Source organism: Sturnira hondurensis, unplaced genomic scaffold (genome assembly GCF_014824575.4).
Source record: "Sturnira hondurensis isolate 20B ecotype Veracruz unplaced genomic scaffold, ASM1482457v3 Scaffold0004136, whole genome shotgun sequence".
NCBI classification, from domain to species: Eukaryota; Metazoa; Chordata; class Mammalia; order Chiroptera; family Phyllostomidae; genus Sturnira; species Sturnira hondurensis.
The window spans coordinates 2,344,121-2,371,923 of NW_028076767.1; the positions used below are offsets into that span (position 1 = coordinate 2,344,121).

The window sequence follows — 27,803 nt, forward strand, 5'->3', positions numbered from 1 at the left end:
TTCATTCTCTTCTTTCCTCCTAAAGTAGATAAAACTGATAAGGAAAAGAAATTACTTCTTCTAAAAATATATCCTGATTTCTTTTTAATTCAATGAAAGCTTCCACTATTAAATATTTGAGCCAGTTATTAAATTCTGAAAAAAAAAAGATCATACCATTAGAAAGTTCAAATGAAATTCAACCTTAGCAGAGCTAGCGGCCTAACTGTTCTGCTAGCAATTAGGCCTAAAATAATTTGTTTCATGCAAAATTGGCCACTATGGAGGAAAATCTCAAAAAAAAAATCATTTGTAGTTTAAAACTGCTCTCATATAAAAATTAAGTTTTTATTTGTATGCTTCTGGGGAAAAAAGTGGAAAACAGTAGAAATGCAATTCCCCATTAATCAATATTCTGAAACGAATTCCCCAATTCTCTCAAGCTACTGCAGTTTAAAATATCATATTTCATACTTCATTTTCTACGGTACAGTTGTAAAAGGATAAATCTATTTAAAGTTATTTAAAAATCTGATTTTTCTACGTGTTCCAATGTTCTTATTCTATGTATGAAATATAGAATTGCCGATACTTTCACCCTCATTCAGATAAAAGTTGCTATTTAATAAAATTACTTATTTTATAATAAGGAATTATCGCACTGCTTAGGATGAAACACTATGCCAAGAAGCATTATAAATCCCAAGTTCACATTTGACTGTTTATTTCTTATCGATAGGTACTTCCCTACACTATTCCCCTACCTTCTCCATCTCCATCTATAAATGTCCTCAGGTAAGTGACACAGCAGTAGCTGAATGGCTGGTAACTATTCCTGAACGAAACAGAAACAGGAGGAGCAGGAGTAACACGAAGCACTGTAAAGGCTGAAGGCAGCAGAGCCCCGCCCTGCACTGCTATACTTTTCCCCCTTCAGGTAAGCTGAAGACTGACTGCCTCCCAGGCGAAGCTCCTGAATGACCTGTGCTCTTGCACAAGTGAACAAGTCAGTCTAACTGGGATATCCTCAGAAGTAACCCATTCTCTTTAACATTCGGAAGAGAATGAGACCAGTTTCATGAAACTCTGGTTTGTTTTCAAGCAAGTAAACCAGATCCATACAATGCACATCAAATTGGAGATAAACAAATGAATAAAATATAACAAAACAAATAGAAAGCAAGTAAAACCACCATGATACCAAGGTCAATAGAGGGACAGAAACAGAAATGTGAGGGAATGATGTTTTTAGTTACATTGAGTCCTATGCATTCATATGGATATATATTGAATATGTGTTTGGAGGGTATATGTGTGAAAAAGACTTGTTGTTTTTCTTGTAGGATAGGTATGTTTTTCTTAAAGAATCCACGCTAGATAGAGAGTTTAACTTTAAGGACACGGCTGTGGCTCCTCACTTACTGTTTTTTAAGACATAATTTTATAACAACACAATTGTATTTTGGTCTCTGGATTCAATCAATACGCTGTGCTATTGTGGTGCACCTCCCAGAAGAAGGTGCTGCGGTTCGGTGCCAGTGTGCATGCTGCTTGGAATGTAAACAGAAAGCGGACTGTCAGACAGCTACATCTTTCTGAAACACACTCCCAACTCCATGGGAATAAGTCTTGTTCTCTGCACTTCCTGTTCTCCACACTTTGCCTCCTGTTTAGTTGCCTCCTCCTTTTATTTTGGTTGTCTTAATGTGTTAATAACAAACCCAAATTATTTTATATTAGAATTAATAATGAGCATCTCTAAATGTGAACTGCTCTCTCAGGGAGTTTTGAACAACCCTTCTCTGGGCAATTTAAACTTTACTTTGAAATTGTGCAAGTCCTTATTAAAGGTAGGCGTTAGGAACAGACTGAGTTCCTGACTTAAAGACAAACCTAAAGACAAGATAGGGTTCATCCTAGTGTGTCACAGAGGGCAAGGAATCAAAAGTACTGACGACGATTTGGGCAAATGCTTGGATGTATGTGACAGAGTGGAAGGCACACCTCGCAAGCAAGCCTAACTAAAATGAGAAGGGGTACACTAACCTGGTGTTAGGGACCCCCCCCCAGGGAGGGGCAGTAAGTAACACATAACCTCTGCACTGAAGGAGCTCATAACCTAACAGGAAGATTGGAAAGCTAACGTGAAGAACTACGCGTGTGGGGCTCAAATAGACCGAGCTTCACCTTTCCTGGCTTTTTGAGATTGAACTGCTCAGTGACACACTCTCATCTTTTAAAACCTGGTGATAGCAACACACCGCAGAACTGTTGGGGGCCAAAATGAAATAAAGTATGCATGGCACTGGCCAGCATGTCATGCTCACACAGGAAGTCCCCTTCCCTGGATATGCAGGACACGATGGCACTTGCTGTTGTTGTAAACAGTGTTTTCTTACGCACTCAAAAAGCAAAACTCCTGAAAGTCAAGTTAATTTTCATGGAAGAATATGTAAATTAAAATAGTAAAACTTAATTCTTTGCTTAACCAGATATATAGGCTTGTTATAGAAAGCAAAGCTTTTTAAGAAAAAAAAAGATACTAAAAAGCAGGTAGTTCATTGGCATTTTTCAGCTAAGTGAGAAAAGACTCTTAGCTTTTAGAGGTAAAGCCCTTGGTTCAGCTTAAGAGAGTAGCACTGCTACTTAGAATCATAGTTTCAAAGCCATAGTTTCAAAACCCAAATAAAAGAAACACTTGTTATGCATCTTAAAGCATAAAGTTTTATACAAACTGCATATATTTTCCCACACAGTTCAATATCTGTGGCCACGTGGTGCATCTAGGACTCTGCAGGGCGGGCGACATTAAGATGAGTAGCCACGGTGCCTCCTCTGGCTTATATTTTAAAGAAGGGATGTGAGGACACAGACCGTTTTAGCGCACAGAACGGCGGGTACCAGTGCCGTGTCCTGGGAGGGTGATGTACGGGCTATTGAACCCATATCAGCGAACACACACATTGTAGACTGGGTCCAGTCCCATTTCATTTGTCCAAATGCACAGAAACTCAATGGAAGCCAAAGAGATAGTCAAAGAGAAGCTGTGCCCCTCCATGCACAAGGACCCCCAATTAGGTGTGTAGTTGCTGGTGACTCTGTCCTGGCAAGATAGGGTCTTGCCACGTCAAGTGAGTTTGATTCTTCCTGGAGCACAGTCCACATATATTCAGGGCTCATGTCACACTCAGGAAAAACTCACTCACACTCTCACTGTCTTCCCTTCCAGGAGATGGCTGAATCCGTCAGGTTCGCCCAGGCCTTGAGCCAACCAGCATTAGACCCAGATCCCAGGTGTCTATGAATGATGATGCATATTCCAATTCTAGAGCAATCACCATTTTAATGACAGTAAAACTGGAATTAAAAGGGGTACAGCTCCTTGTCTAATGTCCCCTATAAATGGAATGAAGGGAGCCATAGGAAGGTCACCTAATCCATTTTTGAAGAAAAGAATTTTGGAAAGAGACAGAAATTAGTTAGAAGGCTCAGATTGGTACATCGGTGAATCTCATAAGATATAAAGGCCAACACAAATTTATCTATGTAATTATAAGTTTCTGTCTCTTTACTGTAATATCACCCACATGTGCACACACACGCGTGCCTTGGCTGATTATTTCCACATTTAGAGGATGTGTTTTGGATGGAGCTGACTTAAATGACAGATGATATGTTACACATAACATTCTATATTGAGTGTTTTGAAGGATGTCTCAGAAAGACAGGCAGTTACACAGATTGAAACCAAGGTCTAGAAGAATCGGCCAGGTGATGCTGCAGTGGGTGGTGGGGCATGTGTAGGAAGAAGCCTTGAGCACAGGGAGGCTGGAAAAGCAATGGGAAGGGAAGGAATGGGAGCCCAGCGGTCACAGGCAGAGATGCAATAATAAACCAGAAAAATGTGGGACAAATTAGCACTGACTACACATACACAGCAAACAAGATGGGGGATAAAGCAGAAATCGAAAACCTGGGGAACAGTGAGCAATAGGAAAGTTTTAATAAGTGTTTTTGATTTGTTTCAGAAGAAACCATGAATCTTTATTTAGTTCGCTGAGGGTTAGAATTTGCTTTTAATCTAAGATATCTTTAAAAAAAGATTTTACCCATTTACTTTTTTAGAGAGGGGGAGGGATGGAGAAAGAGAGGGACAGAAATTTCAATGTGTGGTTGTTTCTCCAGCACCCCCCACCGGGTACCCAGCCTGCAACCCAGGTGTGTGCCCTGACAGGCAATCGAACTGGCAACTATTTGGTTCCAAGGCCGACACTCAATCCACTGAGCCATACCAGCCAGGGCTAATCTAAGATATCTTGATACACATGAATAATAAGACACTAGATTTTCAACTGGCCCTTCATAAAGACGTGTATGAAGCTCATATTGGAAATCATATCAGCATCCAGGATAAGTGAGGAGAGACAAACATGAGCTAAACAAAAGTTTAAAAAAGAGGAAGAGTCAGTATAGGTCTATTGATAGCATCACATGCAAAACAATGAAAAAATCAGGATGCTTTATTCTCACAGAATCTCAGGGGAAAGGAGTACGTAGGGTGGCAGGTGGTTAACCAAGCCACAGAGGTGACCTTAGAGAGAAGGTGGGGTTGTGGGGAGGACGGAGAAACTAGAGTCCACACGCCAACTGTTTATGTACAAAGGGGAGTAAATCCTGGTCTTTTTGGAGTTTCCATTTTCCTTTGCTCTAAGGGATTACTTCTGTGCTGCTGAATGACCAAATCACCAATCACTTATTTGAGGAAGGAAAACACGCTGTTCTTCCAATTCTACTGGCACTGCCGTTGAGGACAACAAGATAATCGTGAACAGGGGCCAGGCCACTGAAACGCACCTAAACTGGGAAATATATGCCTTTGTTGATGACAATGGATTGCAAATGGTTAAGTGTTTTATAAACTTATAAAGAAGTAAGCAGGAAAATACACATTTACCAGATAATCCATATTCATAGTATGCTAATAATATTAATAGTATACATAGCTGCATTTTGAGTTCATATGATACATTTCCTTAACAGACGGTAACTAGCCAGCCTCAACAAGAATGCCTTTGCCTTGTACTTCAACATGTGTGGAATGAATTTGACATTAATTGAATGAATAAGACCTTAAGTATAGATATGTACTCCAGAGACATGGTGCTTTCTGCAGGCAGGTTGGGCTGTGGGTAACCGAAAGCTGCTCTGCCTGAGTCCAGCCTCTCATCAGCTAAGTAGATGTGCCAGATAAGCTACACCAAAGCTCTATTCTAGATCCACAAGGAGATAATTCTATGGTTTATAGAGCTAATAAGGAAATTGAGGCCCAGAGAAATTCAGCTGCTAAGTCCTTTGACCTTGATTTCTACTCCAGTTTTATTCAGCTGGCACTTCTATGGAGGGGTCGCATTTTCTACGTGGGCAGGTGCGTGGAAGTAAGGGGGGTGATATCTCGTTAATGCAGTAGCAATGCTTTCCATCTACAGAGGTCAGTAGAAAGAAAGATCTGAATAGAAGGATACAGATAAAAGGAAACAGTGGTAGAAACTGAGTAGCAAAAGGCCAACGTAATCCATAGCCACACGGGGATATCTGGCAGGACGCTTGACCCACAGTCCAGGCACAATAGCACCTCTCCCCGAGTGCATGATCTCTCTTACAGACGGGTTAAATGGCTTGACAGCATTCTCTTCTATTCATCCGGTCAATGAAAAAAGGTGAGCAAAAGGACACATCACTTGTTTTGGGGGGAAAACCAGGTTTTCTTTTTTTATGTGGATTTTATGGGTTGCCGAGAGGGCTTTTCAAATGATGCCTAACCAACTCCACTGCACTGAAATCTGGAGACCCATTTTTAAAAGTGGGTAACGATATCAATAGCAGCACGATTTATGGCAAAGTCCCAAGAGGATATCACTTTCACTACAGGAACGCCTGGCCCGGTTCGTGCCCAGCCTGTGATGAGTACGGCAGCTGTGACATGCTTTCAGACACCGTGATGAGGAAACCACACGAGAGAAACCAAGTCAGAGCTGAGCAGAATTTTAGCTGTCCAAATACTTTAGTGTTAAATATCACTCCATTAGGAAAATGACTCCCAGTATTGCCATAAAAGGAGCAAAGAAGCTCATGGTGATGAACAGTATCGTTTTTCTTTTATTTTGGATTGCAAAAATCATGCCTGTTCAAAACAGGCAAATGGATAGTCACTCCCTACACAATAGGTACGAGTGAGCATGTACAGCATAAACTGCCTTTTAGTGTTAGTAAAGCTGCCTAAATTGGGGCACGCCTGCTATAAAAACAAGCGGTGGGGTTTTTAACGGACTTTTACTGGGAACTGTCCCTTTCTCTGAAGATGGTCCTGCCTCCCACTTGAAGTGTATTGTGGCCACATTCCTGGGGCACGTGCTTTTTCTTCTGTTGAAGTTTTCACATTTCACCCAGTTGGCATATACAAATCTAGAATTTTGTATAGTGTTTAAAATATCCCACCACATCCGTTCACTTGTGTTATTTACAGTCAGTGGATGTCGTGTGTCAGACATGAACGGGTCTTAAGTTGGTATGTGAAGAACAATGATAAGCAGTAACAGGACAGAAGTCACTGTTTGAGCAACGCTGATGGCAGAAATTCAGAAGTGGTCACTCGGTTGCAGTAAAACTCAAAAGACTGAGAAAACAACCACCAACAATGACAAGCTACAGAGGAGGTTCAGCAGGAGCAAAGGCCCTGGTTTTTAAAAGGCATACACCCTGAAAAAGGAACGAAGCATTAACAGACACCATTAAAGGTGCCTGAATTTATAAAGCCAAATAAAGGCTCCTGGATCGTAGCAGTGACAGGAAGAAATCTGACCTGTGCATGTCAACCCCTGTCTTCTTGTTCTGGTGGTATTCAAGGACCCCTTGCTCTCCCCCAGCCCACCTCTCTGATTACAACCGGGACCGCCTTCTTTGCCAGGTGGCACATGTCAAATGGGACCACCTGCCATCGCCTAAACGTGCCCTGCAGACCCTGCCCTCCCAGTACATACTAGCTCTGCTCTCTCAGTCATGCTCTAATGCTACAATCGGCTCTAATCCCATCTATTCTTTACCTCATAAACAATCTCCACTTCTTTAGAATACCCAGACACCTAAAGGTGTGACGTGGAGCTAATGAAGCATACCTTCAGGGCCTCGATGGCGTGAGCGTCTTATAAGAACCTGAGCACATGATCCCGTGATTATATGATTCTGCAAACTTCACGTAAGTGAAATAGCTTAACTGCGATTGATTAGTACTATCTTTTTTAACTCTAATGTCCCCTCCATCATGCTCTCTCTCCTGTCAGGTGACCTAGGGAGGCCAGAAGCATTTTGGGGATCCAGTTCAGGAGGAATTGAATTGGAGACCTATTTCATTTGAATACAGTAGACTATATTTGTGTGGTTCACAGACACTGCTATGTATAGTCAATGGCAGTCACTGTGGTGGGGAATACAGACACACCCCTGTTAGCCACTGTGCTGGTTCACTCAGCTTCATCGTGCTAAGAAACGGGGTGGGGGGACATGGTAAAATGACTGCTCCTTTTGTACCAGCAGAAGGGTGTGGGCACTGGAAGAGAAACAAGGTTTGCAATGGATGAAGCCAGAAGCTAGTCTGTGGAAAACTATTACTCACCCAGTGTATAACAGTGTACACATTTCAGTATTCAGATAATTCAGTTCTGACAAATATCTTGTCAAATGCAAAGTTCTTTCCTATATAGAATGTACTTGAAAATGTGGCATAGAATTAAAATTTCTATGCTAGTAAGACATAAACCTCTAGCAGTTTCACAGATTATAAGCCTGATTAACACATCGAATTATTTAAACAAAAAACATTTTGATAAACCATACTAGAGCAGCAAATAAATTATCCATTTATTTAATGTACAAAAATTGATGTTACACATGAAGAGGTTATTAAAGAACATGCAGTCAAAAATTGTAGGGAAAAAGTATAAAAGTTATTTTCAAGCACTAATTAATATGTAGTCAATTAACATATCATTAATAAACTTTTGTTTTTAATATTTTCTGACATCCCTAGATTATTAGTTTTATGAAGTTAATAAATTGTGATTTTTTTCTCATTCTAAATAAGCATTGATTTCCATGTGTTTTTTTAGACTTTATTTATTTATCTTTAGAGGGGAAGGGAAGGAGAGAAGGAGAGAAATATCAATGTATGGTCGCCTCTCATGAGTCCCCTGTTGGGAACTGGCCTGCAACCCAGGCATGTGCCCTGACTGGGAATGGAACCGCGATCCTCTGGTTCGCAGGCTTGCGCTCAATCCACTGAGCTACACCAGCCAGGGCTCATGTTTTTTTTTTTTTTTTTTTTTAATTTAAATCGTGTGTTCCTTTTCTTAAATAGCAATCTTTCAAGTTTCATATATTGAGAGCCCCACAAAATGTGGAGTTACTTCTGCACTTTCATAGCATATGTCACATCCTCTTCTTTCTTGGGTGTATAGTTGCATTTTTCTTTTATCTCCCTCATTTATCCATTTAACAACATTACACAAGGCCGTCCTCCAGACCCTCTAGGATGGCACACAACACACAGAGGTCCTGATCTTGCAGAGCTCATGCACAGCTGGAGGATGGCAGGTACTAACCAAGGGCACAGTGAGTGTGGGCATTGAAGACAGAGAGAAAGCAAGTTCTTCCACAGAACAGCAGAGAGAGTGAAGGGAGCCAGTCGGTGGGTAACGTAACATTGTAGCAAGCGACTCATCTTAGTGAATCACTTGGGATCCCTAGCAGATGGGGTACTTCATAGGTGTATGTGCTGAACTGAGCTAAAGAGAGCTAGAGGAACAAAGACCGACATCTAAATTCAGAAATCTTTGGAATCTCAAGTGTCCCCGACAAGGATATGGGTTTTTTTTTGCCCATTAAAGGTGTTTGTGTCTCCAATATGTAAATAAATTGCTACTGTCAGGTTTGTTTCCCTTCACCTAACACTTTTTTTCTTCAGCATCAACATTTATTTTAAAACAAACCCCATTCACACGAACTCGGCATATGTTATCACCCCTGCGACTTAATGATAAATGAGCATATAAGTGACATCAACATCAGTGCTACACAACTCCAGTTGACGCCCTGAAATATTGACTGCATGCTTGTCGATTACTGTGGTTTATGGGGCAATCTATTGCCCGGTCAGCTGATCTTTCAGTTTTCTATAGTTTACGGTCTTACACCCTAGATATTTATGAGGTTAATCTGCAGTCCTTAGATTTACGGCAACCCATGGAATCATCAGGGAAATAATACTTGAGCTTACTTGAAAAGATCCTTCAGAAGAACTAGCTATTACACAGACTTTTGGAATTCAGAAGATACATCCATTGATAAATACGTATAAAATGATGAGTAAGGTATTTGTGGTAGGCGGGTGGGCATGTGGTTCTAGAGGCTAGAGACAAGACACTCACTCATGGACATTGGTAAGATCTGCTCAGTGAGAAGGTGGGCGTCAGCCAGGAGATGGAGCAGAAGGTGCATGAAGACTAAGGAAACCTGCTTGAAGAACATGACTAGCAGGTCTTACAGTGAGAGTTTTCAAATAATCTAATTCAAATAGCAGTGAGGATTCCCAAAGAGGGACAATCTATAGCACTTTTGGAATGACATGTAAGAATATATTTTAAAATGTTGACTAAAAGAATAAGTGAAGATATCTCAATGGCTTTTTAGCAATTCTTTTATAAAAACCATAAAGAGAACCTAGTATGTGTCCAGTGAAGGTCATATAGGATGGTGACTTTGGTCTCTACAGGAGGTCTCTACGGGAGGATTTAGGAAACCTCTGTTTTGCCCTAAATTCTGGTCACTGCTGCCATTGAGTTGAGGTCAGCCTCTGAATAAACACTCCACTAACTCTTCGCAAGCTGAGAAAGGGAGAAACCAGCAATGCCTTCAGGCCATTCAGCTACAGTTGCAAACAATTACTGACAACATCAAAGTACTAAATTCAAATCACCAAGTCCTTCGTGATAGATGAGAAACATCCACAAGTCAATTTAAGGCATCCTGGGCACAAATCTCTATGATTTATCAGCTGCATTTGCAACCTTTGATCATTACATTTCACTGGACCGTTCAAAGTCCCTGGCAGGACTGGAAGACGCTCTGCACCATGCAGCCACTGCTATCTTGTAGGAAGACAGTTTTGTGCCAGTGATTCTCAGCTGGTGTGCTGTGGGCACACTGGTGTGCCGCAAGAATTTTTAAAACGTGCAAAACCTGAGTATGTAGTCAGGGCACTGACCTCTTTTCCCTTAGACTGCCAAATAAAAAAATAACAACAGCCACCTGGTGTCAATGAATCAAAATTATACCTATTTTTATCAGATCTGCAAAAATAAATATTTTTGGTGTGCTGCAGAATCTTAGTAATTAGTTCCTGTGATGGAAAAGGTTGAAAATGGTCAGTGTCTGTGTGCCTCAAATACTGTCTCCTGTTTGGCAGCAAGGGAACCCACTGTCTCTCAAAGTCGCACTTCTGATGTGGAAAGGGCTGTTGCCACTTAACAGTAGATAAACTTCTGAACAAGAGTCAGTTGAGTGAGGCTCGATCCAGAAAACACAGAAACGGGGCTTCCCTGGCAGGGAACACGTCTAACAAAATTGCCAGGGGAAAATCTGACTGCATCTTGTGCTGCCCTGCGTGAAGACTTTTCTAGCATTGGTAACTGTAGCTTGAGGCATATTGGTTGAGCCACAGCTACACCTGGAACCCAGGGATCAACACTGAATGCAGGAGCCTTTTACCTTTTGCATCTGGTAGGCAGGGGTCATATTTAATCCATGATGTGGAACGGGCCCCAGATGTCCAAGCTTTTGTGACCTCACATTAGATAACTGAAATCTAATCTACCTGCAAATATTCCGGAAGACCACCCAGGTGTTACATATGGCTTCTGTCTTGCTACTAAATACATGCATTCCACAAGCTGAGGCCCAGGACACCAGCAGATGGATTCACCCAGGGGCAGAGTCAGGCCAGGATCCAGGGACCATTACTGACTTTTCTGCGTGACTCCTGGCAGCAGAGTCGATGTGCACCCACACCCAAAGGCCACAGGCACAACCCTGGGTTGTGTTCTGAGGCTCTTCAAGGGCGGAGGCAAACTGCTCTTGCGAACGCCCCTGAAGCTCTAACTTCCAAAGGAAAAGACGTCCAGGCATAGAGGGCTCATGCTAAGTCTGGGGAACACGGAGTGCAGTTTACATTTATTTTCTACAAAGTGATTTTGGGGAGTCACAGGAATGACTCAGTTTTTACAAATTGATGTAAAGTAAGTCTACAACTAGAAATCGATGACTATTTTAAGGGACAGAACAAGTTAAGTTTATATCACTATTTTCCCCACTGGTCCTAGGAATAAACCCAATTACACCAGAATAAGAAATGTGTGTTCACTTCAAAGTGAGTCTCGTTTTATCTGGCTTATGTCACCAGCCCAGTGTAGGCACGGGGGCTGTGTTACACACACTAGGTCAGTGCTTATTCTAACTGAATAGCATCAGTAGACAATGTTGTTAAGTCACAGACTAACAAATTCAAGCACTATCTACCAGGATTAGTGAAAAACCAAGAGCCCGATTTAACAACACAGACCCACCGCCTATGAAAAGCGTCAATGTGCAGGTGCTGATAAGAGGCGAGTATCTAAGTCGGGCAGTATTTGAACCTGTCAGATGGCCCCCGAGACAAGCCTCCTGTAGTCTGAGGTGGAGGATCAAAATCTCACCTTTGGGTCTTCTCAGGGCAAGCAGGCCAATACACAGCGCTGTTTTTAAAAAAACAGATTGACAGGGGAAAAGGAGGACTTTCCCTTATACGGTACAAATGAACAGCTCAGATGCTATCAGAGTTGTCTTTGCACTGAGCTTGTCTAGGCCACCTCCCAGGACGGCATCTGTCTGGGTGGCAACACACACAGAGGTGTTTCTACAGGTGACACACTTGGGCCTCGAATGAGCCAGGCCGACTGCTCGGGTGTGGGGGGACACTGCTAAATCATTTAATTCGTTCCTTTCAGGGACACACAGCAGCCACCTGGGATGTGTGATGGGTGTCTGTGGAGCCTGTATCACTGTTTGGTTGTGTTCTTGAAATCCATCCAATATTTTCACAAAAGATTTTTGATACTCCTTGTCCATAGCCCCTGGTAATTTTCTTTTATTAACAACAAAACAATTGTATTTATTTATTTTTAGAGAGAGGGGAAGAGAGGGAGGAAAACATCGATGTGAGAGAGATACTTTGATTGGCTGCCTCTCATGAGCCCCAGCTGGGGACCAAACCCGGAAACTAGAACTGTGCCCTGACCAGCAACACCTTTTGCTTTTCACGACGATGCCCAACCAACTGAGCCACACCAGTCAAGGCAGCCCCTGGTTATTTTCAAATGTAGCTCTTAAATGGTCTTCCAAAAGAAAAAAACAAGAAATTTCAGACTAGACTTACATGTCATAATAAGAAGACTTACTACCCAGCAAATACTGGATTTTTAGCAAAGCATATGAGAGCACTTTGTAGCAAAGGGTAAGAAAATACACTCTCCCTTGGGATGGAAAGAGCAGCAAAATCACAATAGGAAGGTCAGACAGACAAAGACGAAGACAGGAAGAACCGTGGCCTTGAAGCAATCTACCACGGCTCCCACTCCTAGACACTAATTTCATAACCCTTATGTTTAAAATACAGATTTCATAAACCCTTCTGTTTAGAATGGGTTTTATTTCCTATCTAAAACAAACATATGGTATCAAACAGTCTTTTAATGCTCAGATTTAAATTAGTCTTAAAGAGATAAAAGGACTGAAATAGTTCTGCTATTTGAGTATGCTTAACGATGGGAATATTTATATAAACATATTGGCAGAGGAAATGTTAAGTTCCCTGCATCTATGTGGGCCTGCATTGCATGTTAGAAGCAACACATTTACGTACAACATTTGCAAGTGTTGTACATAAACATGGCGGCCTGAATGACGAGGAGCCCTGCTCACGGCAACTTCTCAGCATTTGAACAATTTAATTCTCACTCACAATGGTGCCCCAGGACACAACCTACGCGCCTGTCCACGAGCAATGGCTTTTTTTGGTTGCCCCCTGTTCGCTGCTAGCATTGTGCTAATATTCAACAAACAGCCAGAGTGTACCCAGGCAGCCAGGTGCCAGGTAGAGTTCGCACAGCTTTCTCTGAAGTTCACCTCCAGAGAATCTCTGGACCCTTGGAAGCAGGATTTTCTTCTTCTCTGGGTTGTAATGCATTCATGAGTCTTGAAATCAATTTAAGAGGCCATGAGCAGCATTCTATACTGTGAGTGACAGAGGAAATATCAAACCGTGTTACACATGGTAAAGATATGCTTGGTTTTCTAGAACAGTGAGATACACATGTGTTGCTGCATTGCAATGTGAAATGCATTTTCTTGCTTTGAGTCATGGTTAAAGTGTTTGGAGGGAAAAAAAGCTATAAATCTGCCTTACTGGAGGATGTTAAATAGCAGGCTTGCAACCCCGACTGGCTTGGGAAGTCTCTGGGGGATTGCAAACTCTTTAAGGAAACACATCTAGCTCAGGAGGGAGTCTGACAATCTACTTCCAGAGCTCTTCTGTTTGGGGGGCTTTATGCCCTGCTCAACATTATGAGGCTCAGGCATTTACTGGAAACTTGCTAAGTGCTAGAAACCGTGCTAAGTCCTGGGAAACAAAGATAGATATGACATAGTCCTCGACCCCCAGAGAGCTCTGAAGAGACTGACACGATAATGCATGACAATTTCACCAAAGATATCCAAGAGGGAGAACTATAACTGTAGCTGTTGGAGAGGGCTTCACGGGAGAGTGGATGTCTTAGTGGTACTCACATGTTCATTCATCCATCCATTCATCCACCCACCTACCCGCCTGCTACTTTGTTCACGCCACCTAGGTAGAAGGATGGGAAATTAGACGAGTAAGGTCTGACTACCTTAGAGGAGCTCTGCACCCAAAGGAGGAAAATACTTAGAGGACGAGGTAGGAAGAGCAACGGAAGTGGCAGGGACCAGGCATAGAGACCCCACGGCCTGGGAGGGCTTACCTCCGCTGAACTTACAGAGGGCCTCCTGTTGCAAGGGGTGGGGGCGGTGCTGTAAGTATCAGAGGATGATGGTGGATACTGGAGGAGGCTCTGATAGACGCAAAAGAAGCTGGTCCATATGTTAGACAGAGCAAACTAATGAGAACCAAGTGTACACATATTTGTAAGTGTTTTAGAAACTAAATGTCAGAAACATAAGGCAGGAGCTGAGACAGGGCCTAGTACTCTGGCACTGGAGGTCAGGTTTAAATCAAAGGGGTGGAAACAGAGACGATGTCATCAAACTTTAGTACTTTCTTGTCTTAAATCCTCATTTCTGACCATTTCTGTTAGAAAAACAAATCAACTCTTTACCAAGACCTACAAAACGATGTAATCAGGCCTGGTCTGTATCTCACCTGCCTCCCTGTTCCCTTGTTCCCTGTACTCAGCCACCCGGCATCCTGCACGGCTCTGGGCTCTCCCAGGTGCGTCCAGACAGCCCTGGTGCCTTGTACCAGCGGATCTCCTGTTCAGCCCTTCCCTTTCTTCTCGTAGCCAGTCTCTGCTCCTTTAGACTGTTCAGTGTTCTTCACTGCAATGTTACCATCATAAACACTCTGTGCATCTGTTTACATGTATCATTTCTGACTTGGCCAGAAAGAAAGCTTCTTCTTTTTTTAAAAAAATAGATTTCATTTATTTATTTTCAGAGAGAGGGGAAGGGAGAGAGAAAGAGAGGGAGAGAAACATCAATGTGTGGTTGCCTCTCATGGGTCCCCCACTGGGGACCTGGCCCACGACCCAGGCATGTGCCCTGACTGGGAATCCAAATGGTAAGCCTTGGGTTCTCAGGCCAGCGCTCAACCCACTGAGCCACACCAGCCAGGTCGGAAAGAAAGCTTCCTGAGAGCAGAATTGACCTTTTTCCTGTTGTATGCCCAGACTCTAGCATGCTGCGGGCACTGCATGCGTGTTTGCTAAATTAAGGAAAGAACTGGGACCGGTGTAGGCTGAGCAATCCCACAGGGGTCCTGGTGGGTCTGAACCAGGATAAACAGAATTAGATGACAAATCAGCAGTGCAGGTTCTTGATGAAATTTATAAGGTCAAATACAAAGTGTCTGTGTGTCAGGGGGTCAACAGATCCGGGCTGGGGGGTGAGGGGTGTGGAATAGGAGTCACCCTTGGGCCTCAGAGCCAGGCTGATACTGGCATCTTACGTATCTGCTCAACAGGCACCTGGACCCCTGCTGATTCAGCTCCATGGATACAGAAAACCCAAAACGCAGGACATCTCGCCGCTGCTGCTCAAGTGCATACATAGTTAAACCAAGGCCGACAATCTGGAGACCAGGCCACCGGAGAAAACACTGCGGCACAAATTCTGTCAACAGTCACAAAGTAGCAATTAAGAAAACAATGTATTTATTCCAATCGATTCTTCAAGGGAGTGGTGGGAAACGACTCCAAGATAATAAAAGTTATCATGATGTGAGCAGTGAGCTATTTAGCAGAACCAAAGAACACTGTGCGTGCGTCCCACGGACTGGCCTGCGGGAGAAACGCTGACATTTCTGGCAGTGACAGCAGCCGAGCAGGAACGCAGAGCCACGGCGAGCCCCTCTAGGGGGCGCCGTGAATCACGCTGACTAGGAGCCACAAGCTTGCAATCACTGGCACACAGAGACTCCTGACTAACAGCCGTGAGCAGTTTGCCTTTGCTATCTGAGTGTCACAGACTGAACGCGCTCCTGCCCGACCCAGACTCGGCACTAATACCTGAATCACAGCCTGGGGAAGCTCAGTATTCCACTGCTGGGAAGAAGATAAACAGCACCCACACAAAGCGAGATGCAGCCCTTTTCAGTGTTGCTAGTTACACGGATGCATTTAATCTTTCTGTTGCATCTCAAATGTCTGTCATCTTCTTTTGGTGGGATGAGTGATATTTAAACACTCCCACAGAAAGCCAGTTTCTCGAAGGCTTTTCTACAGACCAAACGGCACACAGAACAAAACACCCAGGTTACGTTCAGCATCACAGGATACAAAGCATTAGGCTGCCGGAGGGCATGTGTTTGTTCATGGTTCCCCAACCGGAGGAAACCACATGATCATTAATGGTAACACTACCTATAGCATCGGATTTTCGTAGTATGTGATATGCATGATCTTCTCTGGAAACAAATGGTATGCTTCATTAACGATCACGATATGAATGTATCACACGTCTATAGGGAAATTACCCATATCGAATGGTTTCTTCTCCCCTTGGTCCACCATGACAAGGAATTACATCATAGTGTCTGATCAGAAAGAGTTGATCAATACATCTGGACAAATGCCCACTTAACCACTGCCTCTATTTACTACAGCTAATAGTATGTCTTATCATTTGGGGGAGATTAAATAGATACAATGTACATTCTCGAGGCAGCGTGAGCTCCTGTGGAAAATGGTAGTGATGCGTGCATGATTGTAGCTAATCTAACCTCATCAGGAGTTCACCAGCATCAGGCACAATTCTGCATGTTTCTGTGGGCTTGTTAATCTTCACAGCAATGCTAAAGCTTGAGGATGACTATACCCCACTGCAGAGCTAAGGACACTGACACCCACAGAAACTTAAGCAATTCGCTCCTGGCCAGACACCTTGTACACAGTCAAGGTGGGATTCAAACCCAAGTGCTGCCTTGGAAAGCCTGCACCCCTGACCCTTCATACGGCGCAGCTTTCTAAAGAGGCTCCTGGGAAGAAATCTGCTGGATATGCTAATGTCAATCGACATTTGTTTTCTTAAGGAAGGACAGTGCAGTCTTACTAAACACCTGAATGGCTGAATCCATTAACACATTCTTTAAAGGAGGAAAGCCTAACATCTTTAATTATATTTAATTCAAGGTGTGGAAGAAGTATGACTGCATAGAGTGTCCTTTTGCAACGTTTTTCCTGGCTGCAGTGCAGCCCAGGGCACCGGGGTGCATCGCCGGAGCACCATATTTAAGGTCCTTCAGAAACTGGAACAGAGTCAAGCTTAGCATCATCCCGGGCCCCCGCTCCCCAAAAGCCAAACTGAGAAAAACAACACTGCTGCTAAAAACGAATAAATACATGAAAGCGAATGCAAAGTAGGTGATTGGAGGAAGGTGGACCCACCAACACAGATGCAAACCCAGAGCAAGCAGAGCGGCCAGAGGGAGCTCTTCAGCTTTCCCCTTCCATTTTCTTTGCGGGGAGGCCAAAGGTGGGGACCTGTCTTGGCAGCATTGCTGCTGTGGTCAATTATTATTTTAATCGACATCGTGCTGTGTTAATGAGTGCCAACCATGTGCCAGATGGTGTCGAAAACAAAGCCTTCTCTGCACTCCCGCCCGGTGGGATCACCGTGTCTCCTCTCTGTAAAGGCGATCACAAATGCGTAATGAGCTAACTCCGAAGCAACCGACTTCTAATCCCCCGGCACTTTCTGATTGGGCAGCGCACCAAGTTTTGGCATAGAAAAGGCACCTGGAGTGCTGTCGGATGATCTCTTCAGGGATAATGGACCAGGGAACTGAGCCTGTAATGATTTCATATCAGTTTGTTCAAGTTCAGTTGCTATTAATTGGGTTCAAGTTCAGCTCCAGTTCACACAATCTAAATAAATAGCTGTTGAAACCAGCTTAGTGCCTGGCACAGTATGTATCTTTGCAACTAACAAGAAGCCAGCAAAAGGGAGAGCTGTAGAGGGAAGCCTTGCATACGTGTTGTCTGGTGTGTGCAGTCTGCCTAGTGGACGTGGGAAGTAAGGGGGTGGAACCCAGCAGTGCATTGGCTTGTTACAATTGTGCATGGTTATATTGCTTAACAGATGATAATATTCTAAGGAATGGAGCCTCAAAACAATGTGAAATGTAGTAAAATGGGCACATAATTCTTGAAAATACCTGCAGGCAAAACACTGGCTTAAAGTTAACCTGGTTTAGAATCTAAAATTTCTCTGTATTTTGCTTCCCTCTTGGCAATTCTAAGGCATTAGTTCTATTGAAATCTAAGTAAACTCTGAATAAAAAGTTCCAGAAAAAGTCATTGTTAAAGAAAAGGAGCAAATCTGCAGAGAAAAGAATCTATTTAAAAATAGGGCTCTGCATATTTTATGGAAAACAATCAATGCCACATCTAGTTTATGCTAGCCCATTAAGATTGAATCTAAGTTGGTTGCAGTAAAATTTGAAATACAGTTTTAAAGGCCGTTTGTACGAAATTTTGAATGGAGGCATTTTCTAATTCAATGTTGGCTGGCAAATTCTGATTTCTGTTAGAATTCGGCTATAAATATTGTATTTAAATGTGGACTGTTTTGACAAGATACTAACATGGTTACTTAACTGGGTAATCGAATTACATACTGAAGGCAGGATGTGCAGGTGATATTAGACAGTGTATTACGCATCCACTTTTTGTGACCTATAACACACTATTTGAAATATACCTAATGTAACTGAACATAATCATTAGATTTATTTTTAATATCTATTTATATTACTGATTCCTGATTACTAAAACAGCAAACCATGAATTGTATTTATTTAAAACAGGTGGTTTCTACTATCTTGGTATTCTTTATTTTATTTCCTATAGTAAAGGCAAGAGGTGTTTGGTTGGTATGACCAATTTGGCACCACAGCAATATACTTGAACTATAAAGTGTAGAAAAATAAAATATTCAAAGTGCAATGAAATGAAAAGGACCCAGAGTCCCTGTGTTTGTTTCTATTATTTATTTGATGTATGACTAGGTCAGGTTCCTTATCTTTCTTGCATCTTTGTTTCCTCATATTTAAAGTAAGAATTAAAAGGAAAAAAAAAGGCACAGGTCATCGAAAAGACTGTGGAAATTAGTGTATAATGTGTCCAGCCAAATGTCTCTAACATTACAAGTGTTCGATAATAGTTGTCCCCTCCTGCTTGCCACATAGGAATCCTACGCAGTGTGGTTCCACTTTGCAACCAGTCCTTCCAAAGTTACCACTGCTAGAGACAGTATAAGAAGCTGTTGAAAAGCTGACCCAAAAATGTGAGCCAAAATAATCAGTGGCCCCAGCATGGTCCAGAAGCAGGAAAGTCTTCAATATATAATGTACTCACCATTCACAATACATTGTATTGTTTCATAACAAAGTCTAAATAATTATACCCTACATTCCAGTTACTCATAACATGTTCCCTAGACCTCAGAGGTGTTTTAAAACCAGGATTCAGCCCATGCGGAAGCATTTCTGTCGAGCCACTGACATTGTCTTTTCGGGACACCTTTCCCGCTGTAGCCCTATCTACACGGCTTCCTGCAATCCTTCACCTTGGCTTTATTTGCTACGTTCGAAATTCACAGTTCCGCGGCAACCCAAAGGTAATTGTGCTTTCGTGGCCCTTCTGCCACCCCTCACCTTTCTCTGCACTCTGTCACCCCTTCGGCTGAGGTGTTCTGAAGCAAGGTCACTCAGGGAGTCCCTTCCTGGTCAAATTTCCAGTTCAAGCAGTTTTGGTCTCCGGAGGGAAGGCCTCTGGCGGGACCTCCCTTCAGGCTGACAACTCCCATCTGTTTCCTATTAGCCTGCCCATATTAACCTTTGCCTTGTTTGCTTGACTTTGCCCATCTCTAATTTCGAATTGAGAGCTCAAGGACAGAAGTGGAATGCATGTTCTAAAAGACTAACCTTGAGGACAGCTCAACAGTAGAATGCCTAAAAGAAGGGCCCCGCCCCCATGGACCTGGGGCTTTAACATTTGGAGGGAAATGCACCTTAAGTCAGTATTACCCATCTGACTTTGAAAACGCACACAGACGTCTGAAAGATAATTTCACATACGGAGCAAATCCCCTGAATAACAAGTGTAAATGGATCCCCGAGATCCTTCGTAAACTCTCAATTCCATAAAATGTTATCGTTGTAAATGTAATCTTGTCTTAGAATAAACTTATTTTACCTAAAAATATAAATTCCTCTTCTTGTTTAGTATTAATGAATTTATAAGAAGGGGCATCTTTCCTAAGGCCACTGAGAATCTGTGTGCATTTATGAATTTTTAAGAAGACTGTAGATGGAAACAGAAGAACACTTTGATTCAATTCAATGAATGTGTACTAAGCACCTATTATGTTTCTGGCTTCATAGGTAATATTAAGTAGTACGAAGACATCCCTGCCCCATAAGGAGTAAACAGACAGGGACACCTGAAACCGAGCCCGCGTTAATGAGCACCACGCGAGGCAACGTCATCACGAGGTAGGAAGCGGGGTGCTGCAAACCCTGGGTGCTCTCAGTGCTCCCCGGGAGGCCAGAAGAGTGTGCAATGCACAGAGGTCTGGGTGTCACTCAGCATTAAAGACGGCATTAGGACAGACGGAACATAGGGGAAGTCATTCCAAGTACAGGGAAATGCAGAACCAATGAGGAGTGGCAGGAATGAGCGGAGCTCATTGGAAGGTATTAGCCCTCTAACCGAGGCCCCTTATTCTGAGCCCCAGTTTTCTCCTTTATGAAGGAGAAACACTGGAAAAGGGGAAGTGTTTCCAACCGATCTCTTGTAGAAACAAATGATGCTGCAAAGGTTCCAGAAACATTTGACTTTAAGTGCTTTTGAAAGGTGTGATAAAAATGTGTGTACTTAAGTAAATATATTCTATACCTAGAATCTGCCTCATCAGGAGAGCGTTGTTGTTCCACACCTAAGCTTGTAAATAAATGTTACAAGCTTAACATTAAAGCTTAAGCTTTAAAATGGCCAAAAGGTCACCAATTTGACTTAGTTGTATAGATAAGACATGCACCTGTGTTTCGAGAAATGTTTTGCTTGACCAGTAAGTTCTGCCATTAAAGCAGCCATCACGAGCTCCACGCGGAGCTGGAAAAGGGGAGGGTAGGAGAAGTGAGCAGACCAAACCACTGTGATTTCACCAGAGAAGCAGCTTTGTGCCGGGAATCCTGGGTGTGTGACTGTGAGCACACATCTACCTTTCCATGAGCTGTAGCTTGACCGCCACTGAGGCCTGCAGCATGTCTATGACCTAGAAATGCAGGCTCCAGGAAACACTGTTCTGCTCGCCAGGCCCTGTCCCTCGGCCGGTGCTCTAATAACTGGTGTCTACATTTCCATCCCTGATATCCTCTTCTCTCTCCGTACTCTCTCCAGGTTTCTGTTTTTGTCACTCTGGCTCTTTCCAGAGCTATCCATTTCATTTTAACTTCAGGGAAATGCTTATCAAAACCATAATGAGATACCCCTTTGCACCCCTTCCGCTGACTATCACAAAGAAGGCAGTAACAAGCGTTTGTGACGGCGTGGAGAACCTGGAACTCTGAATGCTGACGGTGGAAAAGCATAGTGGGTGGTGGCTAAGAAAACAGCCTGGCAGGTCCGGAGATGATTAACTACCGAGTTAACATGTGACCCAGCAAACCCTGACCCCAACAATATATCCCAAAAAAATAAAAATGTGTCCACACAAAAACTTGTTATGTAAATATTTATAGCAGCACTATGTACACTAGGCAAAGAATAGAAACAACCCAAATGCCCATAAGCTGTCCAATGGATAAACACAATGTGGTTAATCCAGAAAGTGGAATATTATTTGTCAATAAAAATAAATAAAGTACTGATACTTGCCACAACATAGGTAAACTATTATGCTCAGGAAAAGGAGCCAGTCACAAAGGATCCCTTATTGTATAATTGCATTTAGATGAAATGTTCAGAACAGGCAAATCTCTAAAAACAGAAATTGAGTGGTTGCTAAAATGGAGGCGGGATTAAAGAATGCGGGGTGAGGGGGTGTTGTAAGGGGTAGGGTATCATTTCGATGTGGTGAAAGCACTATAAAATTAATTGTGATGACAGTCAATCAGTTCTGTGAATACAGTGGCATCACCGAATTATTCACTGTACATGTTATAAATGAGGTGGATATTGTAGGCATAGGCTAGTGATGGTGGCTGTTTTAATAGCAGAACTTACCGGTCAAACAAAATATTTCACGAAACACAGGTGCATTTTTTACTTATACAGCTAAGTCAAATTGGTAACCTTTTGGCCATTTTTGTAACATTTACTTACAAGCTTAAATGTGGAACAACAACACTCTCCTGATGAGGCAGATTCTAGGTATATAATACATTTACTTAAGTACACACATTTTTATCACACCTTTCAAAAAGCACTTGAAGTCAAATGTTTCTGGAACCTTTGCAGCATCATTTGTTTCTACAAGAGATCGGTTGGAAACATTTCCCCTTTTCCAGTGTTTCTCCTTCATAAATGAGAAAACTGGGGCTCAGAATAAGGGCCTTGGTTACAGGGCTAATACCTTCTAGAATGTTTGTCCCCCTAACTTCCACCCTTCTTTCTAGATTGAATGATCACACTCCCTATTCTGGATATTAAATGGAAGCATTTAGATTATGAGTAAGTAAGCGATACATCACACCTTTTTATTCCTACTGAGAATGACTGCCTTAAAGGGTCCCAAGTCCCTCCGTTTTGTGCTCTCGGTACTTATTAGCATGGTATCTGGAAACAGCATATGCTCACTACACACTTAAGGAATTAATATGTGAAGAATGAACTTTATCTTCAAGTATTGTTTTAAAAAATGTTTCCAAACCAGAGTTCTTGTGCCTCATCTCTAACCACCTATTGTCACACACACTTAAACTAATCGTGTTATAAATCACACCTATTGTTTTTCCTCAGGTCGGCTCCTCTTTTGACCTCAACTATTTCTGTCAATGGTCCCATCTCTCTGCCAGCCAGCTGGTGAGGAGGCCAGAATCTAGAGAGAACAATTTACATGGGACAATTCAGGGGAACCTAGAACCACTTCATTCAGGCCTTCAGAGTTGAGAAGAAATGAAGTCGTTAAGAAGATCACTGATGTGGGTGGGATGGGGAGGAAGCGCTGGGTGGGCGTGGCAGTGGCTCGGCGAGACCAGTGAGCAAAGGCTGGCCAAATGATGAGACATTACTGCAGACCGCAATTGCGGCTAGGGCAGGCGTTCGCAAAAAACATGAGTGATGAGTGCGAATGAGGCACTGGTAAGATGCTGTTGGAATCCAAGGTCAAGGAATGGTTCCTCTGTAAAGTGTAAAAAGCACTTCATAGTAGATGAGTTTAGCCATCTGCCAAAATGTTCTTGGGCAAACAAGTGATGGGAGAACAACCAAGATGTATCTTCAGAAGCAAGATGTATGTTTAGTTATAATACGACTAAAATTTAAAAAAAAAGAAAATTTGACTTTATTCAATACAGGTCATGGTATTTATGGCAAAAACAACTACTAAATTTCATTTAATAGAGTATAATGTTCTGTCTGTGCCTCTGAACCGACCCAGCTACCTCAAGCATTTATAAATGCCTTACACTCCATTTCCACAGGCCAGGCATTTTATTGCACACCTTCCATTATATTGATGAACCCTGCCGAGGTAGCTACAATTGCCGTGTTTGATGGAGGAAGAATCCAAGACACAGCGAAGATACATAATCTGGAGAACACCTCAGAGGTCAGATGTGGCAGGGTCACGTCCAGGCCTGTCTAACCCCCACGCCTGTGTGCCGCCCTCTAGGCCACTATGACCCCTACACATGACTTCTTTCTAAGCAGGAAAATGCAGGCGAGGAGGTGGCAGGGGTCACAGAGGAAGAACACACAGATGATTTGCACAGCTCTGAAGAGAACAGGATGCTTGGCCGCCTCTTCCATTTCCTCATCTCTAAATGGAAATAATTATGGCATTAACTTATAAGAATTGGGAAGATAAGGAATTCCTATGAAGTGCTTGGGGTAGTGCTCGAAACCCAGTGTTTATTGAATGCATTTAGCTACTCCTTCAACTACCCTGCATATGTTTATGGCCCCATTCCTTCACAGCTTTGGGTCTGTGTCCATGGTGTGGTGCCCAGTGCTTTCACAATGTGATGTCAAAAAAGTTTGCTCCCGGACTTACACCCCAATGGAATGAAATCACACCCCAATCAACCTACAGTATCAAGACACTGAAAATATTGTGAGTCGAAAATATATTTCATATGGATACAGAAATACATTTAACCTACTGAACATCAGGGCTCCACCTAGCCTACTTTAAATGTGCTGAGCATACAATACCCAAAATGAAAATGCTGACAACACGGCTCAGTGCACAACAGCGGTTCTCTACCCCTCACGATCACGTGCCTGCGTGGGAACAGCTCATTGCTGCAGCCCAGCATCACGGACAGTATCATAAAGGTTGTCATAGCCCAGGAAAAGATCAGAAGTCAAAATTCAAAGTTCAGTTTCTATAGACTATATATCAGTTTCACACCAGTGTTAAGTTGGAAAAATCATAGGTCGGGTTACGATCAGAAACTGCATTTTTTAAGCCTATTTCATACTGTAAGTGAGGCTGTTATGGGCCCTTCCTCAATCACCATAACTTTCTCTTCCCCCTTGAGCTTTTGCTTCTACTATAACATACGGGAGACCATCAGGTCATTTTTGTTTCTATTCCTATTTCTCATGCCCGTCTTAAGCCCCAGCAACTCCGTGAGTTACTCTTGTACCTCTATAACCTCCAGTGAATTCTTGCTCTCTAGACTGTTATGATGCTTGCGAAAACCATTTGAAAGTTATTAATATTATGTGTTTTATATAACTTTCATACACCCATCTGACTTTCTCTCCTAGATTGTTTCAACTTTTCAAGTGTCATGCTTGGCCATGTAAGAAGGTACGTTGAGAAGAGAGTGAGTCGGGAGTTCAGCTAAACAGGAAACAGATTCCGCATGCCTAATAGGACAGTAGTCCAAGTTCAGAGAAGCCAGAGACAGTAAACATGGAAGACAAGCAGGCACCATGGGACTAGGTCAATGCCCGCAGACCACGGTCCATGGAGCCCTAAGTTTCCAGAAGAAGCAATGGCACCCCGAGGGGGTTCCTGGATTCCTTGTTCCGTGGGAATCAGAAGTAAAACCACTTTCATTTCCTTTAGATGTTGGAGTTCCACATAAAATTTCTTTGGAAATAAATAATCCCCCAGGTTAAATAGCATCTGAAAACCCCAGCAGCTCCTGAGTGACTGTTCTGGGCAGGATCCTGACCTGGGAATGAGAGGTGAGTATGTGTATAACATGTGGACAAGCCAGTGTGGCTGTAGCATGAAGGACAAAAGGGAGCCTTGGTCTGTGTGACTCCATTAGCTGGAGTGTCATCCTGTAACCAAAAGGTGGGTTTGACTGCCAGTCCGGGCACATGCCTGGGTTGTGGGTTCAGTCCCTAGTCCAGGTAAGTACGGGAGGCAACGAATCGATGCTTCTCTCCCTCACTCTTTCCCTCCCTTGCCCCCGCTCTAAAATCAATAAGCATGTCCTCAGATGAGGATTAAAAAAAAAAGAACAAGAGGGCAAACAAAGGGCATAAGATGAGCCCACGGAAGTAGGCAGGTATCAATACAGGGGGGTCTGGCAGGTCGGAAAGGGTTCAAACCTCATTCTATGTGTCAGAACCGGCCCTTATGGATCTCAATGCCATTACCTGATTTGTAGAATATTTTAAGTTCTACATTTATATTTTATATTTGCATATCAGATTTTAAATGATCATTTCAGCTGCTTTGTGGGCAATGGATTGTAGGGAGATCAAACAGAGATTATTGTAGTTGTGCTGGGGAGAGATGATGGTAGTTTGGCTTAGGTAGAGAAAGAGACAGTTTGGGGACACAACTAATTTTCTCAATTTTTAAAAAACTTCTAGATAAACTGACTTAAGTGTAACTGTTGCGAGTCAGGTACTCAGAACATAAAAATGCTGTAGGCGGGCAGGTGAGACTGCAGATTTCAGACAGCAGTGAACAGGCTCAGATTACAAGGCTAACAATCAGTAAAATGACCCATTCTTTCACTCACTAACCCCTTGCTTACTGAATGAGTAAGAGCAGGCAGTGTGCTCGTCCACGTCAAATAGGGCCAACTACCCCAGAGGAGGTAAGAAGAGGTTCCGGGCAGCTGGTGCGAGAAAAATAGATGCAAAGGACAAAACAGGCAACAATAGCCTCTCCTGCATCCTCCAGTCTGTCCATTCATTCATTCATTCACTTTAGTCATTCATTCATTCATTCACTTCCCCAATATTATTCAATTCAATATTCTATATTACTAAGTTGTAAAACTTAAGACTGGGTCATACCATCACGAGTAAGACACAGTCTGTATTTCCCAGGGACTCAGGTTGCCTCTTGTTGTGGAGAAAGACATGCAAACAGGTCGCTATCATGTGAGGTGCTGAACTGTGCCCGGGACATAGAGAATGTGGCCTCTGCAGCCTACAGCACAGCCTTATATCCACAAAGGCACTGAGACAGGAACATCCCTCCTGCCTAAAATGCACTCGGCTTAAACTCCTCCCCTTTACAGAGGTCTTCTCTGACTCTCTAACTGAGTTGCATTCTCTAAATACTCGTGCCTTTGCAGCGCTTCTCAGAGTGTGCAGTTACATGCCTGCTAAATGCCTGCCTCTTCTACCAGATGGCACGCAGTGTGTCTGCCCTGGTCTCCACAGCTGGCTAGCACAGCACTCATCACAGGGGAGACACTCGGTACATAGTGGTTGAGCAAGTGATGTTTTTAAATCCAAGATGCTTGTGGGTGCATTTGGTTAGAGCATGCCAAGTACCCTTACAGTAGAAATTAGTTGCCAAAGCCTGCAAGTAGGTATTGAGGAATAACATTACTTAGACTCCTTCTCTGCGGCCTGAAAACTGGGCACCCCAGTTGTGAATTACCCTCATTGCAACTATCCCTTCAAGCTTTGTACCTGAGAACTACAGATAAGAAGGTAGTTCCACCCTGAGGACTTCAATAACCACACATGTGACAGTCAGACATCAGAATCAAAAACCAGAAAGACAGAAATCTACCTGCACCTGCCGAGAGGTTAAAACAGCACCGGTTGAAGTCCACCTGTCAGGAAATTTCTTAGCTGAAAACACTTTCAACTGTTTTGCAGACTAAGTTGAACAGGGCATAGGAGTCTAGTTGATATTAGTGACTGCTTGCAAAAGACATTATGTTTATTTAATGTATNCAGACATCAGAATCAAAAACCAGAAAGACAGAAATCTACCTGCACCTGCCGAGAGGTTAAAACAGCACCGGTTGAAGTCCACCTGTCAGGAAATTTCTTAGCTGAAAAAACTTTCAACTGTTTTGCAGACTAAGTTGAACAGGGCATAGGAGTCTAGTTGATATTAGTGACTGCTTGCAAAAGACATTATGTTTATTTAATGTATGGCTCAAGTTGTACTTTCATTTAATTTAAAGTAGCCGCACACAAGTATAAACATAAGAAGCCTTTCCTAAAAATTCTCCAAGGTCCAAGAGGGAAGCTGGTTAGCGAGACAATTTAGAGAGCCAAGTGTGTAGCGGGGCTGTTGATAAGGTGAGTCCCACCACACTAATGAAATCGCCTCCCCCACCCATCACGGGGGGGGGGGGGCGCTGTACAATGATTAATACAGTTGGGATATCATTAACATGGGGGGAGGCAGGGGAGTGCCACTGGTATCTAGTGGCTGGAGGACAAGGATATTTTCCAACAACCTCCAGTGCAAAAGTACAGGACAGCCTCTCCACAACAAAGAATTACTCAGTCCAAAATGCCAATAGTCCCAAGGTGAAG

The 27,803-nt window shown here is 42.9% G+C and overlaps 1 protein-coding gene across 1 annotated transcript in view; it reads right to left on the reverse strand.

Moving 5' to 3' along the window:
* The window catches only part of PARD3B (par-3 family cell polarity regulator beta), a 976,716-nt gene that overhangs the window by 525,038 nt on the left and 423,875 nt on the right, over positions 1 to 27,803 (reverse strand). The gene's annotated exons all lie outside the window — the stretch shown is intronic.